General features: G+C 39.0%; 1 protein-coding gene across 10 annotated transcripts in view; it reads left to right on the top strand.

Moving 5' to 3' along the window:
* Window positions 1-14,345, top strand: part of LOC109419739 (uncharacterized) — a 211,168-nt gene that overhangs the window by 124,750 nt on the left and 72,073 nt on the right. For 8 of the 10 annotated variants that reach the window (XM_029852727.2, XM_029852729.2, XM_029852730.2 and 5 more), the window contains exon 3: window positions 6,351-6,409. The exons of the other annotated variants lie outside the window; for them this stretch is intronic. The gene's annotated coding sequence lies outside the window, so the exon portion shown is untranslated. The remainder of the gene's footprint in view (window positions 1-6,350; window positions 6,410-14,345) is intronic. 10 annotated transcript variants of the gene reach the window in all.

The raw sequence follows: 14,345 nt of genomic DNA on the forward strand, positions 1-14,345 counted from the left end.
TTTTGATTTTTTTTCTCAAGAAAGGCAATATAGTTGCCTAACTTCCCTCCATGCACCACTAGATGGGCGCTTTTAAGGAAAAAAAGTTTTCTAACAAAATCTTTTTCATGTTATTTTCTTAGCGTGTTCCGCAATAACTCGTACAGAATATATCAAAACTCCGTAAACCAATCCAATAACACTCAATGGGCATAACAACTTTGTTTGGTTGGGTTCCTTTTTTGTCTTGGCGTTACATCCCAACTTGAATAAAACCTGTTTCTCAGCTTGATTACATAGCTTTTGCTGAATAACTGTGCGTTTACCGCTATGTCTATCTGAGTCCCTGTAAAACAGCATTCTGTTTGCTGAAATTGTATTATTATCTGCCTAGAATGTTTCTTAATAATTTTATACCTTATTTGACACAGATTATAGTGACTACTACTAGTACCACCACTAGTACATACTACAGAAAAGAAAATAAGTTGGAAAACTTGAAGTTTATAATGATATCCGAAGTACTTACCCACGAAGCAATAGCAGTTCAGTTGTTTATATCAAAACTGTGGCTTTCATTAAGCAATTGATTTCTCAAAAATTACTTGCATGTCAGATCCAGCAGCTGATTATAAGAACAAAAAAACTTTGCCAGTTTGTGCAATTATAGATCCAAGTATGGATTGGAAGCAGAATGGCACTTCTTCGCAGCTTCATATGGCAAAGGTCCATGTGATGCTTGTTGGAGGTACTATCAAGTGAATGGCAAAAGGAGCAAGCCTTGTTCGAGATTATGGAAATAAAACCACAACCCTTCGAGAACTGTATGACTGGGCAGCTAAGTAGATAGCATTAGCATTAGCATTAAGCGAGTCGCACAAATTCGTGGGTGGTACAGTCCTAGACCCTCATAACAGTGTTGCCTCCTTCCCGTCCGAACTAAAGCACAAAGATTTGGGACTAATCTCTGACTCTTAGACAAGACTGACGCAATCCTCCAATGGTCGAGCACTGTCCTGGCCGCGTCCTTGCGACTTCTGAAGGATGGGAAAGGATGGTTAGTTTTGGACACCTCTGAAAAATGTAGACAGCTCTACGATCTCTCAGGCCTAGGTGTCACGGTAATTTGGGTGTTGTTAGTGGAAGGGTAAACTCCAAAGGATACGCTTGGTTAACGTTCAGGCATACCATTGTTAGACTGCTTCGAATCAGTTGTCTGACCAATTCATCATGGTTTCCTCGTCATCATGATGGCATTTGGTTGAATTACTAGATTCTTCGGTCGTTAATCTGAAATATAAAATAATATTATCATCGTACGTCAAATTAGCTACATATTATTGATACGCTCGCCACAGTTACATAGTTTTACAATATCATTTATATCATACGATAAAATTATCTGAATCCTGCTGAAATAAAATGTTAATTAGCAGTACATTTAAACAAAATACTACAAAACACAAAAAAGTGCATCAAACTTTGATCTTGGAATGGTCCACTGCACGAATTAATGCTGACTTGCCTACTATCACAGAAAATTTGACGTTTGAGTGGTGGCGACACCGCTAAAACGTCAAATTTCGTTTGAGAATAAGCAGGCCATCATAAATTCGTGCAGTAATACATATGTAATTATTAATCCGGTAAATACCAAGATCAAGATTTGATTTGGTAGATCTTACACCGCAATGCACTATTCTAAGGTGATCTACGCTCGTTACGGGTTGACTGGGCAGTTAAGCAGTTAGATACACAAAAAGCAAATTGAATTTTTGCTTTACTTTAGTTGGTGCAAGTAATTCATTAAAAAAATATCTGAAGTAAACCATGGTTTTTATATTTTTCCTAGCTAATGCAAATGAAAAGCTACCGATTAACGGTTTCAGACTATTTATTTTGTGGTATTATCAATTTTATTCAACTATTTTACTACAAGGAGCTACTAATAGTACCACTTTTGGTACGTTTATTCTATATAATATAGAAAAGAAAATAATAAAGTACATATGTACATGTTTCATCAAAACACAAGCGTTTTCATTAATATAAAACCCTAAAAGCAAATTTGTCTTGAGCCCTTTTCAAATCGTAGTTTAGAATATTTTCAATGTCAAGCTCGTTAAGATAATAAAAAAAACAAGGTAGTTAAGCCCATTTAGTTTTAATGGATTGTTAGAAGGATTCTGGATACATTACTGTACGAGGTAATGCGCAACACGCTAAAAAAATAACATGAACAAGTTTTGTTAGAAAAACTTTGTTTCCTTAGAAGTGCCCATCGCGTGATGTATGGAGGAAAGCTAGGCAACTATATTACCTTTCTTGAAAAAAAAAAAAATCAAAACATAAAAACATGGGCTTTTTCTGGAAATTGACTTGAAATTTTGAAATAACATTTTTTAGCGTGTGAAAATTGTTTTAAATTTTTACTCATATTTTTTTCAAAAAAATTTGGACAATTCCCTAAAAGTATCTCATACATCACTTTTTTGTACAACTTTAAATATTCGAGTTATTTTTTTCTGAAAAATAATGGCAAAAAAACTTTGACTCTTTTTAAATGTTAGTCTAGGTATATTTTGAAAAAAAAAAAAAACAAAATATGCAAAGTTGCTTGAAAAGGTAAAGTCTTTAAACGTACAAAATTTCATTACATTCTGAGGGGGTGCTGCCAACTCCGAAGACGAGTTGGTGCTTCTCGTGTTTTTGGATGATACATTTATTTATCAAAATATTCGCAGCACTACGGAAAATAGAGGATTTAAAAACTGTTTTAGTATTTTTTTTTGTTAGAAGTGAGCACGAGTGATAACAAGAATAAGATAAATTCAGCAGCATATACTAACTGGGGTTGATTTGAAAGCTGATCGATTCATTTATTTATAATTAATTATCAATAATTAATTAGTTAAAAGCTCCAAAGACAGAAAAAATGAAAATGTAAAAATATATGAAAAAAAAAACTAATTTTACTCGCTTTCACCGGTTTCGCTGTTTCAAATTAAAAACTGTATATGTCTTTCTTTTGTAAGTACAACTATTCTTGCTCCGTGAATCCTCATTATTCCAAATCAATCCAGGAAATACTAGTTTCCGAGATTGATTTAAGAATTCCAATACAAAGCTGGTGATTTTAAAAATAGTTCCTCCTGTGGGTATACATCCTTCAGGTTTTTTCGATGAATCATTCAGGATCTCTTCAGAAGAATCTGTCCAAGAGATTCCTCCAGGAGTTCGATAAATGATTCTTTCAGAAGTTCCACCAGTTTTCATATGTTTCGTTCGGGAGTACCATCTGGAATCCCTCCTGGATGGATTCCAGATGGTATGTGTCAGATGTGATGTTTCCAAATGCAAACATCCATATGCCTTCTTCCCGAGTCTCACCTAAACAATTCTCTACAGGGTTTTTATCTGAGATTTATCTGGAAGTTCACTCTGGGATTCATCTAGGAGTTCTACCTCAATTTGATCTAGGACTTTCAGCTGTGATTCGCTCAAGAGTTCCACGTGGGTTTCCACCAGACATTTTTACACGGGTTGCACCTGGTACTTCTTCAGGACTCTTGGAGTGCCGACTGGGATTATTGCAGAAGCTCCACATATACTTTTCCAGGAGTTTTACTTGCAGTTTAACCAGAGGTTCCATTTCAGATTTTTTTTCGATGAATCATTTATGGTCTCCTCCTAACTATCTGTGCAAGAGATTCCTCCAAAAGTTTGATATATGATTCTCTCAGAAGTTCCACCTGAGATTGCTCTAGAAGCTTTATACAGGAATTTTCCAGGAGGTCCACCTGAAATTTTACCAGTGAGTCCACCAGGGATTTCATCGTAGATTGCACTTGGGATTGCCCCAGAATTTCCTTGTATGATTAATTTAGGGGTGTCATCTGGAATCCATCCAGCAGTGTTCTACATCTATATGCTTTCTTCTCGAGTTCCACCTATGCTTTCTCCAAGAGTTTTTATTGGAGATTCCTCCGGAACTTCCCTCTAGGACGTCCACCTATGATTCCTTCAGGAATTCCACGTGGGTCTTCACCGTCCATTTCTTCAGGAGTTGCGACTGAAATTTCTCCAGCCAGGACCCTTGGAATGCCGATTGGGATTCTTCCAGGAGTTCCACATATGCTTCCTTAAGAGTTTCCCTTGCAGTTACACCAGAATTTACTTCTGAGATTTCTCCTTGGGTTTTCAAGGATTCTACGTGAGATTTCTGGGAGTTTCTTTTACACCTTGGATTCGTCCAAGAGTTTTACCTGCAGTTTCTCATGGGTTTCCATCTGGGATATCTCCAGGAGATCCATTTATGATTCTGCCAGGAGTTGCACTCAGGATTTCTCCAGCGGTACCACTTGGAATTGGTCAAGGAGTTCTACCTATTATGCCTACGTGAATTTCACTTGCGATTTTCTAGGTGCTCCACCTGGGGTGTCTCGGAGAGTACTACCTGTAATAGCTCCAAAATGCCCACTTATGATTTAGGTGCAATGAGAAATTCCTTTCGGAGCTTATGTAATAATGGATTACCGGCAGGGAGTGCGTTCAATGTTGCTCAACAGGAGTAAAATCATTTTATTTTGTATGGTGAAAAGCATCTAAACTCGAATTTCTCGAAATGGAAAGCTTTTACCGAAAAAATATTTGGTAGGCACCAAACCGGTCATCATTGTGCACAACCGCTACCAAACATTTTTTCGAATAATGTGTTTCACTTCGAGAAATACGCCATTAGGTGCTATTCGCCATACAATATTTTTGCGATTTACTTTTAGCGATCTTTCGCGCATAGAACCTAGCGCCACATTGGTCGATGCGGAGAGTAGGAAAACAGTCAAAGCATTTAATTCATTCCCAGAGATGTACTTCAAAGAGATCCTAAGAACTTTATGAAGAAGATCACGAAAAAAGTTTTTAAGCAATCCCAGAGGTATCCTTGAAAGAAATTGCCATTTGGAATTCCTGGAATAATTATCGGCGGAAGTCTTGAAAGATGTTTCGGTGGCACGCCTGAAGATGTTTCGAAATAATAGCTCTTGTGAAAGTTCTCCTGAAGGAATTCCAGGTGAAACTGCGGCTGGAATTTAAGAAGGAATTCCAAAGAAATAAGCAAAGGATGCTTAGGTGACATACTGGAAAAAAACTTGTTATTGGAAGGCACGAAATGTTTCTAATTGACAAATTGAGAGATGAAATTTGTGAAAAAAAATCGCGTTCTGGTGGGATTCGAACCCACGACTCTGTTTTCGCTAGACCGGCGCTTTAGCCAGCTAAGCCACAGACCAGGTAATGTTTCTGCGGAATGGAATGGCAAATTGACTCCGAAGTCACCCGTGAACACTCCTTTTTCACAATCTAAGCCGCAAGAGAGATGGGCTTGTGGAAAAGAAGTGTTCACGGTGTGGCTTCGGAGCCAGTTTGGCATTCTATTCCGCAGATCATTACCAGTTCTGTGGCTTAATTGATGAAAGCATCGGTTTAGCGAATGCGGAATCGTGGGTTCGAATCCCACCAAAACGTGATTTTTTTTTCACAAATTACTTCTCTCAATTTGTCTCTTATCAACATTTCGTGCCTTCTTATTACAAGTTTTTCCAATATGTTTCGGACATACCAGCAAATCTGGTAAAGTGCCAGTAAAGGGCAATATTTATTTTTAAGGGCAATATGTATCATTGAAGTTTAGGTGATTCTCGGTAAAACTCCTGAAGGAATTTTTAGATGATTTCTTGAAGAAATTTCTGAAGAATGGACTAAACAAACTAAAAAAACCTTTCCATTTAAATATTTTCCAATGAAAAACAACCGTTCTTGAATTATGTTGGTACATTTACTATCGATAAAATTTCCCTTTAGTCTGGAGAGCATCATTTAAAACCCTGAAGACAATGTCAGATGAGCTCCTAAAAAGTCATATGAGTTACTTTTGATGAAATCACTGCATGGACAATTCAAATATCATCTGGAAAACCGAAAGAATCCCCGGAGGGATTTTTGGAGAATTATTATTATTATTTATTGATTAACTAAGAATGTTGAAAAAGGAAAAAGGCCCATTTGAAGAACTGAATATATGAAGAAATATCGTAAGCAATCTGTACTGAAATTGATGGACAAATCTAAAGCAATTAACAGCAAAAAACATTTAGACATTTTGGAGCACTTTTGGAAAAAATCCCGAAGACACTCATAAAGAAATTCCCGAAGCAGTTCGTAGAGAAGTTCCTAGAAAAATTCCACGAAAAATTCTTAAAATTATTTAAAAGAAATACTTGGGAAAAGGGACACCCACGTGCTTCCTGGAAACGCCCATTAGACATCCTTTTTTTTCAATGATTCTAATAGGTGCTTCTTTTCCTTTCCAGATCCACCGTTCATATCCAGATACTGCAATTCAATTCATTCGTCTTCAAACAAACTAAAGGTAAATATAAATATTAATTTATCGTTCACAGTTAGTCTCTCTCATAACAAGCGATGGTAATAATATTATCAGTTGCCAATCCATTCACCGTATTCCATTGTGGTAAACATTCCCAACGACCGACAGGGTAACGTGTGCATCTACAAGATTCCCTCTATATGAAGTGCCTTTATATCGTTGTTGCTTTGCTTACTGATATGCCTCTGTATGCTTGCTACACGTGTATCACTGGGAGAAACCAAACCGCTGCTGCGCTAGTAGGTAAGATCACTCTGAAAACTGCCAAGTAAACTTGCTTACTTTCAGGCACAAACATTTTCCCTTCATACAGAGCAAACATTCTTCTGTCAATGCGGTTGATGAAATAGGAAAAGTGGCTTTATTCTGTTCGCTGCTGCCGCAACCTTGCGGGTACCCCGAGCAAAGGCGGATAACAAAGTGATATCATATTGATAATAAACTGTGTTACCGGTGTTATCATTTTGTTATTTTTGTTATCATCTTTTGCAATTGATGGTAACCAGATGATAACAAATTTAGTTATCGATAATTTTGGTCTATCGCGATAACATAAAAATACAAAATGATAACAAAATATGTTATCAGATTCCAAACGCTTATTTCAAAGCTTTCAACTGAGAGTCTTATGAACCTCGAATCTAAAAATAGATTCCGCTTTCCACTTTCGATGCGACTGTAGTACAAAAGCGTTGTTATCAATTACTCTCAGTGAGTCCGGTTGGTATATGGGCTATCGACTGCGACCGGCAATCACTCGATCAGGGTTCAAGACCCGCTGGGCGCAATAGTTGAAAACAAGGTTTGTGAATTATAAGAAACTTTTTCAATTGCTGGCGATGTCGGTGAAGTAGATTTTTACTATTTTCTTCGATAAAATAGCTCTCAATGGTAACTAATTGATAACAAAACCAGTTTTCAATTAACTGTATTTTTTCATGTTGATAACTAAATGCAAAGTTGAACAAAATATTGTATAACACAATTAGTTATCAACTTGAACTCAATGATAACTCAACTTCTTATCATGTTGATATTCGAGAAGTAAATTTGAGTTATCATGTTTGTTGTGTTGGCTCTTAATTCAACCTAAATAATAACAAACTCAGTTATCAAACGAATGATAACCAGGTAACAGAACTTGTTATCATTTTGTTATTCGCCTTTGCTCGGGACGGGTTTACGCTTCGAAGCTTTTTCGTGGAAAATTTTCCGCATCAATCGTTTATCTTCCTTTTCACGAGGAAGCATTGAGGTATTTTTTTTTTGGGAATGTCTCTATCAACCAGCTAATGACATTGTACATCATTGTAGGATTTGGTAGATGGGTGTTACACGTGTGATGTTTTCTTATACTTGGTGTGATATCAGAACTGGGACAGAGGCTGATGTTAAATTTAGTGTTCTATGAGTACTCCACAGTTATTAGCTGAGAGTTGTTTTTTGTCAATTGTACACTTAGATTTGTATTCGCAAAATCTGAAAACTTAGGTACACTATTTAATGATCCTGTATCATATCGTGAATATATTTCAACGAATCTCAGCATCATCTTGTTCAATCGTTGTGCGTTCCTTACAACTTACATCTCTAGCATGCGAGTTCAAAGTGAGTTTGACTAGATTTTAGGCATATTCTTTCTGACGTAAAATAAGTAAACTGTACAAATGAATAACAATTAATTTCTAAAGTCATGTTATTTGTCAGATATACCTTATAAATCGTATTCGCAATCAAAATCAAATATTAGATTGATCCAGAAAAATGTAACATTCCAGAACGAAAACGTGACACAAAACTCTAAGTAGAAAACCACCTATAAGCTCTGCTAATCGCACCCATATACAAACTTCACGACCATGCTTCTGCAGGATCAAGAGTAGAAAGTAAGTTTCGCGCGACGATAAGCACATTCTACCGCGCGTTGTTTCGAGCGAAGCCAAGCGTACTTTTTACGTTTGATGTTGGATTTACTTTACGGTGTAAGTTACATCGACACACATGTGCATGAGATAAAAGCGAAAGATAGAGCGTATAGGTTTGTTTGCGTTGAGTTTCGGGAAGAATAGGTGGGTTTGCGGGCTCGGGAGGTTTATTTTGTCGTGCAAATTTGGGCCTGTTAACGAGATATTTCCAACGATGTTTCGGCGGTTATGGTGCCTATGAATCTGAACAAACTGGGACCTTTGAAAAGGCATTGGGGAATATTACATGCAGGCTTGACAGAAACTCCCTCGCGAGAAAATGAGGAAGCGATTTTGGCGATTTTCTGAGGAGTGAAAATAAAACTCAGAAATCACAACGCAAATCCTCAACAGCACCGAGCGCGAGCTTGCCGCGCAGCGAGGAGTTCGTCCAACACTCATAATTTCTTGTTGTGTTTCTCACGTCCACTCACACTCAAAAAGCTCTCGCGAGTTCCACTCCCATACAAAGAAAGACTCTCGAGGCGAAAATCGCACTCAAAAACCCGAAATAATCATCGACTCTTTTTTCGTTCCCCTCTTCCTCGCTCAGTTTTTACTGCCTCTCTGTTTGGGGTTCGTTCGCTCCCTCGCGACGAGGCAAAAGCAAAACACCGCTCTAGAGCATGTGGCAAAACTCTTTTGATTTCGAGGAGGATTATCAAGCCTGATTACATGTCATGTTCGCTATGTGATTTCCCTTAAGAATGTATAGGCTATCATCTTTACCGATTTTTCATACACATGGAACCATCAGGAATTCCTATAGGGTTTTCTTCGGCAATTTCTATACGGATTCCGTTGAGAATTCTTACATGGATGCCTATGAGAATTCCTCAAGCAGGGGGAGGAGGTGGTGAAGATTTCTTCAGGGATTCCTTCAGGGATTCTTTCAGGAATTGCTCCAAAAATTCCTTCGAGGATGCCTCCAAGGATTCCTTCAGGAATTCCTCCAGGCATTTTACAGGAATTTCTCCAGGGATTCTTTCAGGGATTCCTCGAGGGATTCCTCCAGAGATTTCTTCAGGAATTCCTTCGGAGATTCCTCCCGGAATTCCATCGAAATTCCCCCAGGAATTCCTTCGAAATTCCTCCAGGAATTCCTTCGAAATTCCTCCAGAAATTCCTCCGGAGATTCCTCCAGAAATTTCTCCGGAGATTCCTCCAGGAATTTCTCCGGAGATTCCTCCAGGAATTTCTCCGGAGATTCCTCCAGGAATTTCTCCGGAGATTCCTCCAGGAATTCCTCCGGAGATTTCACCAGGAATTTCTCCGGAGATTCCTCCAGAAATTCCTCCGGAGATTCCTCCAGGAATTCCTCCGGAGATTCCTCCAGGAATTCCTCCGGAGATTCCTCCAGGAATTCCTCCGGAGATTCCTCCAGGAATTCCTCCGGAGATTCCTCCAGGAATTCCTCCGGAGATTCCTCCAGGAATTCCTCCGGAGATTCCTCCAGGAATTCCTCCGGAGATTCCTCCAGGAATTCCTCCGGAGATTCCTCCAGGAATTCCTCCGGAGATTCCTCCAGGAATTTCTCCGGAGATTTCTCCAGGAATTCCTCTCCTCCAGGAATTCCTCCGGAGATTCCTCCAGGAATTCCTCCGGAGATTCCTCCAGGAATTCCTCCGGAGATTCCTCCAGGAATTCCTCCGGAGATTCCTCCAGGAATTCCTCCGGAGATTCCTCCAGGAATTCCTCCGGAGATTCCTCCAGGAATTCCTCCGGAGATTCCTTCAGGAATTCCTCCGGAGATTCCTCCAGGAATTCCTCCGGAGATTCCTTCAGGAATTCCCACGGAGATTCCTTCAGGAATTCCCACGGAGATTCCTTCAGGAATTCCTCAGGAGATTCCTTCAGGAATTCCTCCGGAGATTCCTTCAGGAATTCCTCCGGAGATTCCTTCAGGAATTCCTCCGGAGATTCTGTCACCGCTCCGCAGAGGGCGCATGAGACAGGGAGACAAAATTTGAGTAAAATAGACGGGTTGTAATGAGCACTGGTCCCCCGACCCATCTGCTCGACCCGTAAGAAAGAAACTGGTTCGAGAAAGCGGAACCAAAACGCTGACTTACACGAGTCATCCCGAGCAAAAGAAAAGTTCTAATTTCACAAATAGAATGGAGTGATCAGGTTTAGAGTACTTACATTTATTGCTGCTACTTATCCTACCGTCTTACTCTAGGGTTGTTGTGTTGGGTGTGGTGTCTGTGTGCAGGTGTATCCCACGGCGTCTGCTTGAGGAAACAATCCTGTCCGGACAGATGAGGAGGACCACCGGCGCCATGCCGGCCGCCCCGCTGCTCTGCATGCCATTAGCGAAACCACCACGACCTTCACCACGACACTCGTTGGTAACAAGAAAAGGCCTGAGATTGGCGTAGAGATATGGAATTAACTAAGGGTTATCACACCTTCTTTCGAATCCTGTCAGAAATTCACTTCCACTAGTTCTTACCGATCTCAAAAGAATTGTTTTGCTTACTCCCAGTAAGCCATCGCACTTATCGTAAGAACCATCGTAATTATAGACTGCATTCTGCAACAATTTGTATTAGGAACAATTAGCACTGAATACCCACAAAGAACTAGGCACTTTCGCTTACGTCGGTCAGACCGCGCTCGACACTATCGGTCACTTCTGATACACGCACTATTGGATTAAAAAATCAACAGGTCTGCTTTACTTTGAACCGACAACTGATGGCTATTGAACTGTGCGGCATTGGTTTTATCGGTCTTCACCGTCTCTGCTTCGCCGTGTTGGAGTAGGGGATTCTGGGGTAATACGCACCACTTAAGGAAGATGCGTCCAAATGCATATAAAAAGGCAATAATTTATTGGTTTAATGCATGCATTCATTGCATATACTTTCATTCTAAGAGAAACCAAACAAAATTTCAGCCTTAATACAGTTCAGCTCTTGAAAATAACGTTTTTTGTAAAGACTAACATTACGGCTTCGTATGTTTATGCGGGGCAGTATGCACCCTTGCTCGGGGTAAAATGCACTACAACAATGGGGCAGGATGCACTCAAACAAAGGGGCAAGACGCACCACAACATTGAGGCAAGATGCACCGTCGAGTTTAGAAAACTTTTACTTCTTAGACAAAATGCATGTTTTATAAGGTTTTAAGACAAACAATAGCTCAATTTTGTTTGCGATTACTTACAGAGCACTCATAGATATGATTACAGCTTGTTTTCTATAGGTGCGTTTTGCCCCAACGAATGGAGTGCATATTGCCCCAATCAATAGCAAAAAATAAAATAGTTTAAAACATATAATTTACGTAGATTACTGTTTAAAGTTATTTTTCCTATGCTTAGCATTGCCCTCAATGAACTGAATAAACACAACAGCATTAGATGTTTGGTCGATTTTCACCATAAAATCATTCGACAAACGATAGGGAAAATTACATCAGAATCGTGCTTTTCAATTTTATTCATTTTTCTCACTAATTACGTAACGCAGATATGTAAAATTTTCCAGATGCTCATTTATTAAGACGTTCTATTAGACTGATAAGGTTTCAAAGCTCTAAAATCGATAATCCCTGAAAAACAAAGGGGGTGCGTTTTGCCTCGACAGTGCGTATTACCCCAGATGCCCCTATACGATCGGCCTTTGATATGAAAGGGAAGATCAACTGCAAATCTCTTATCAGAGAATGAGTGCTGTCGTGCTAGGGTTCCTAATATCATGATCTTGATTTTTATGGGGTGGTGGATCATCACAGACTTGGGTGGAGCAATTATGTGGTGGATGAAGTCGGGTATTCTCTAATATGAAGGCATGAGCAGCTTGCGCCCAGCGGAGCATCCATGTGAGGCATGCGGCGCGATCATTCGACAATTGACAACGAATGATCTGATGAAAGTGTTCTGTTGTGAATGTTGTACCAGTGTGGTGATTTGACATGGCATATCTAATTAAAACTTTTTTGTTGATTGGCGATGCTGGAGGGCACTCACAGGTCCCATGTACGCGAGCAATTATTCTCACCACAGACATCAAGAAAATGGAACAGATTACAATACCCCCGCACCAGACAGTAATATGGGAAAATCATCTATGATGACCTTCTCAGTATTGCTGTTGTCTAAATTACCACAGTCAAATCCACTCACACGACAGCCAATTGCCGTCCAGATAAATAAGTGTTCAGTTTTGTCAAGTGTAATCTGTTATCCATTTGAGAGACCATTCTTGTCGAGTCAGATTTTTAGATCTTATATATGTATGGGCATGATCAACCTCTGTTGTTACTCAGCATCTACTTCTGCAGATGATTTTGCTTTAAATGATTGTACACAATAAATCTAGGAGAATTTTTTGATACTAAGCGGATCTGAATACGCTATACTGACTAAGTCGTCTAGCATCTGTCATCAACAACAAACGCTGTTATTGCACCAAGAGGACGCTGGAGATTCCCATCGGCTCATTGCTTCAGATCTTTATTTATGGACGAACTCTAACGGTGACGTGGGAGTACTGGGGTCTCCCATCGCTAATCTGGTTGGATAAAGTTTGGCTTTTCACTTTTTTTTTGAACTGCTGCTTCCACTATTAGTTTACTTCTGCCATTACCGCGTCACGAGACTACTAAATTCATCTCACGACTGAGAAAGTAAGATTTCTGGCTTAAAGTTCTTACCCCACCAAAAGCATACTCATGGTATCTTTTAGCTGCTGCGATAAGGAAATTATAACAAACAGACAAGTTTTCTATTATTTACACAAACACACTTTATTCAATAAATTCAAACTCACATTATAACTCATACATCTCAAAAACAACTTCTCATTCATGCTTCAGATGGCCATCTTTATCCTAACATCCTTTGATTCACATTTCACTGCACATACTTTCACAATTAACACGCAATCCCATTCTACCAATTCAAATTCACTTTCGGGCTGAAAATTCCACGCAAAATATACACATTTGATCCAATAATACAAACTCACTCAAAAAAAAAAACACACACACACACATCAACAACATAATTTCTCTTCAATAACACAAATTCACAAAAAAAATTCACTCTAATACACTTTTTCTTTTTAATCACACATTTTCACTCAAAAACAAAATTATATTAATTACACAATCTTCTTCACATGAAAATTTACACACTTTAGCACCATAACATTTACTCTGGAATCAAATCTTGAGCTGCAAAGATACCTATATTTCTGCCATTTTCATCTTCCAGTTCGTAAGAAGTTGCTCCTCTCCTCGCAATGATCTTACAAGGGACGTACACGGGACCTAGTTTGGCAGAGTAATGTTCAGCCGCATTGGACAATTTGAAGTGTTTTTTATATACCTTCTGCCCTATGCAAAAACTAGGAGGTAATCCTTTATGCCGACTATTATAGTTTTTCTTGTATTTTTCGTATTGTTTTTTATTATTTCTTATCACTTCTTCATACAAGGGTCCTGCCACCAATTCTCTACTTTGGGCGAATTGATCAATTGATGGATCAGAAGTTTGCCTATCATTAAGATGGTCCCTTCCATCGAGGATCGATTCGTACCCATGAACAAGAAAATAGGGCGTGAAACCGGTAGAAAGATGTTTAGTATTGTTGATTGCAAATTCGATTTGGGCAATCTGTGTATCCCAAAGACGATGATCACATTTGCAATAAGTTCTAATACATGCTAAAATGACCCGATTCACTCTCTCAACGGGATTGTTTTGACAGTGACGACGTGCATTTTTAAAGTGGTGGACATTATATTTTTTTAACAAATCCTGGAATTTGTTCCCCAGGAAGGTCACAGCATTATCTGAGATCAACGTTTGGGGAACCCCCAACTTGAAAAACCACTCGGTTTCAATGATTTGTGTTAGATTGTCCACGCTAATTTTCTTTACCGGAAACAGTCGAACATATTTGGAAAAAATGTCCAAACATACTAATAAATCAGTATTT

The sequence above is a fragment of the Aedes albopictus genome, chromosome 2, assembly GCF_035046485.1.
Source record: "Aedes albopictus strain Foshan chromosome 2, AalbF5, whole genome shotgun sequence".
Lineage (NCBI taxonomy): Eukaryota > Metazoa > Arthropoda > Insecta > Diptera > Culicidae > Aedes > Aedes albopictus.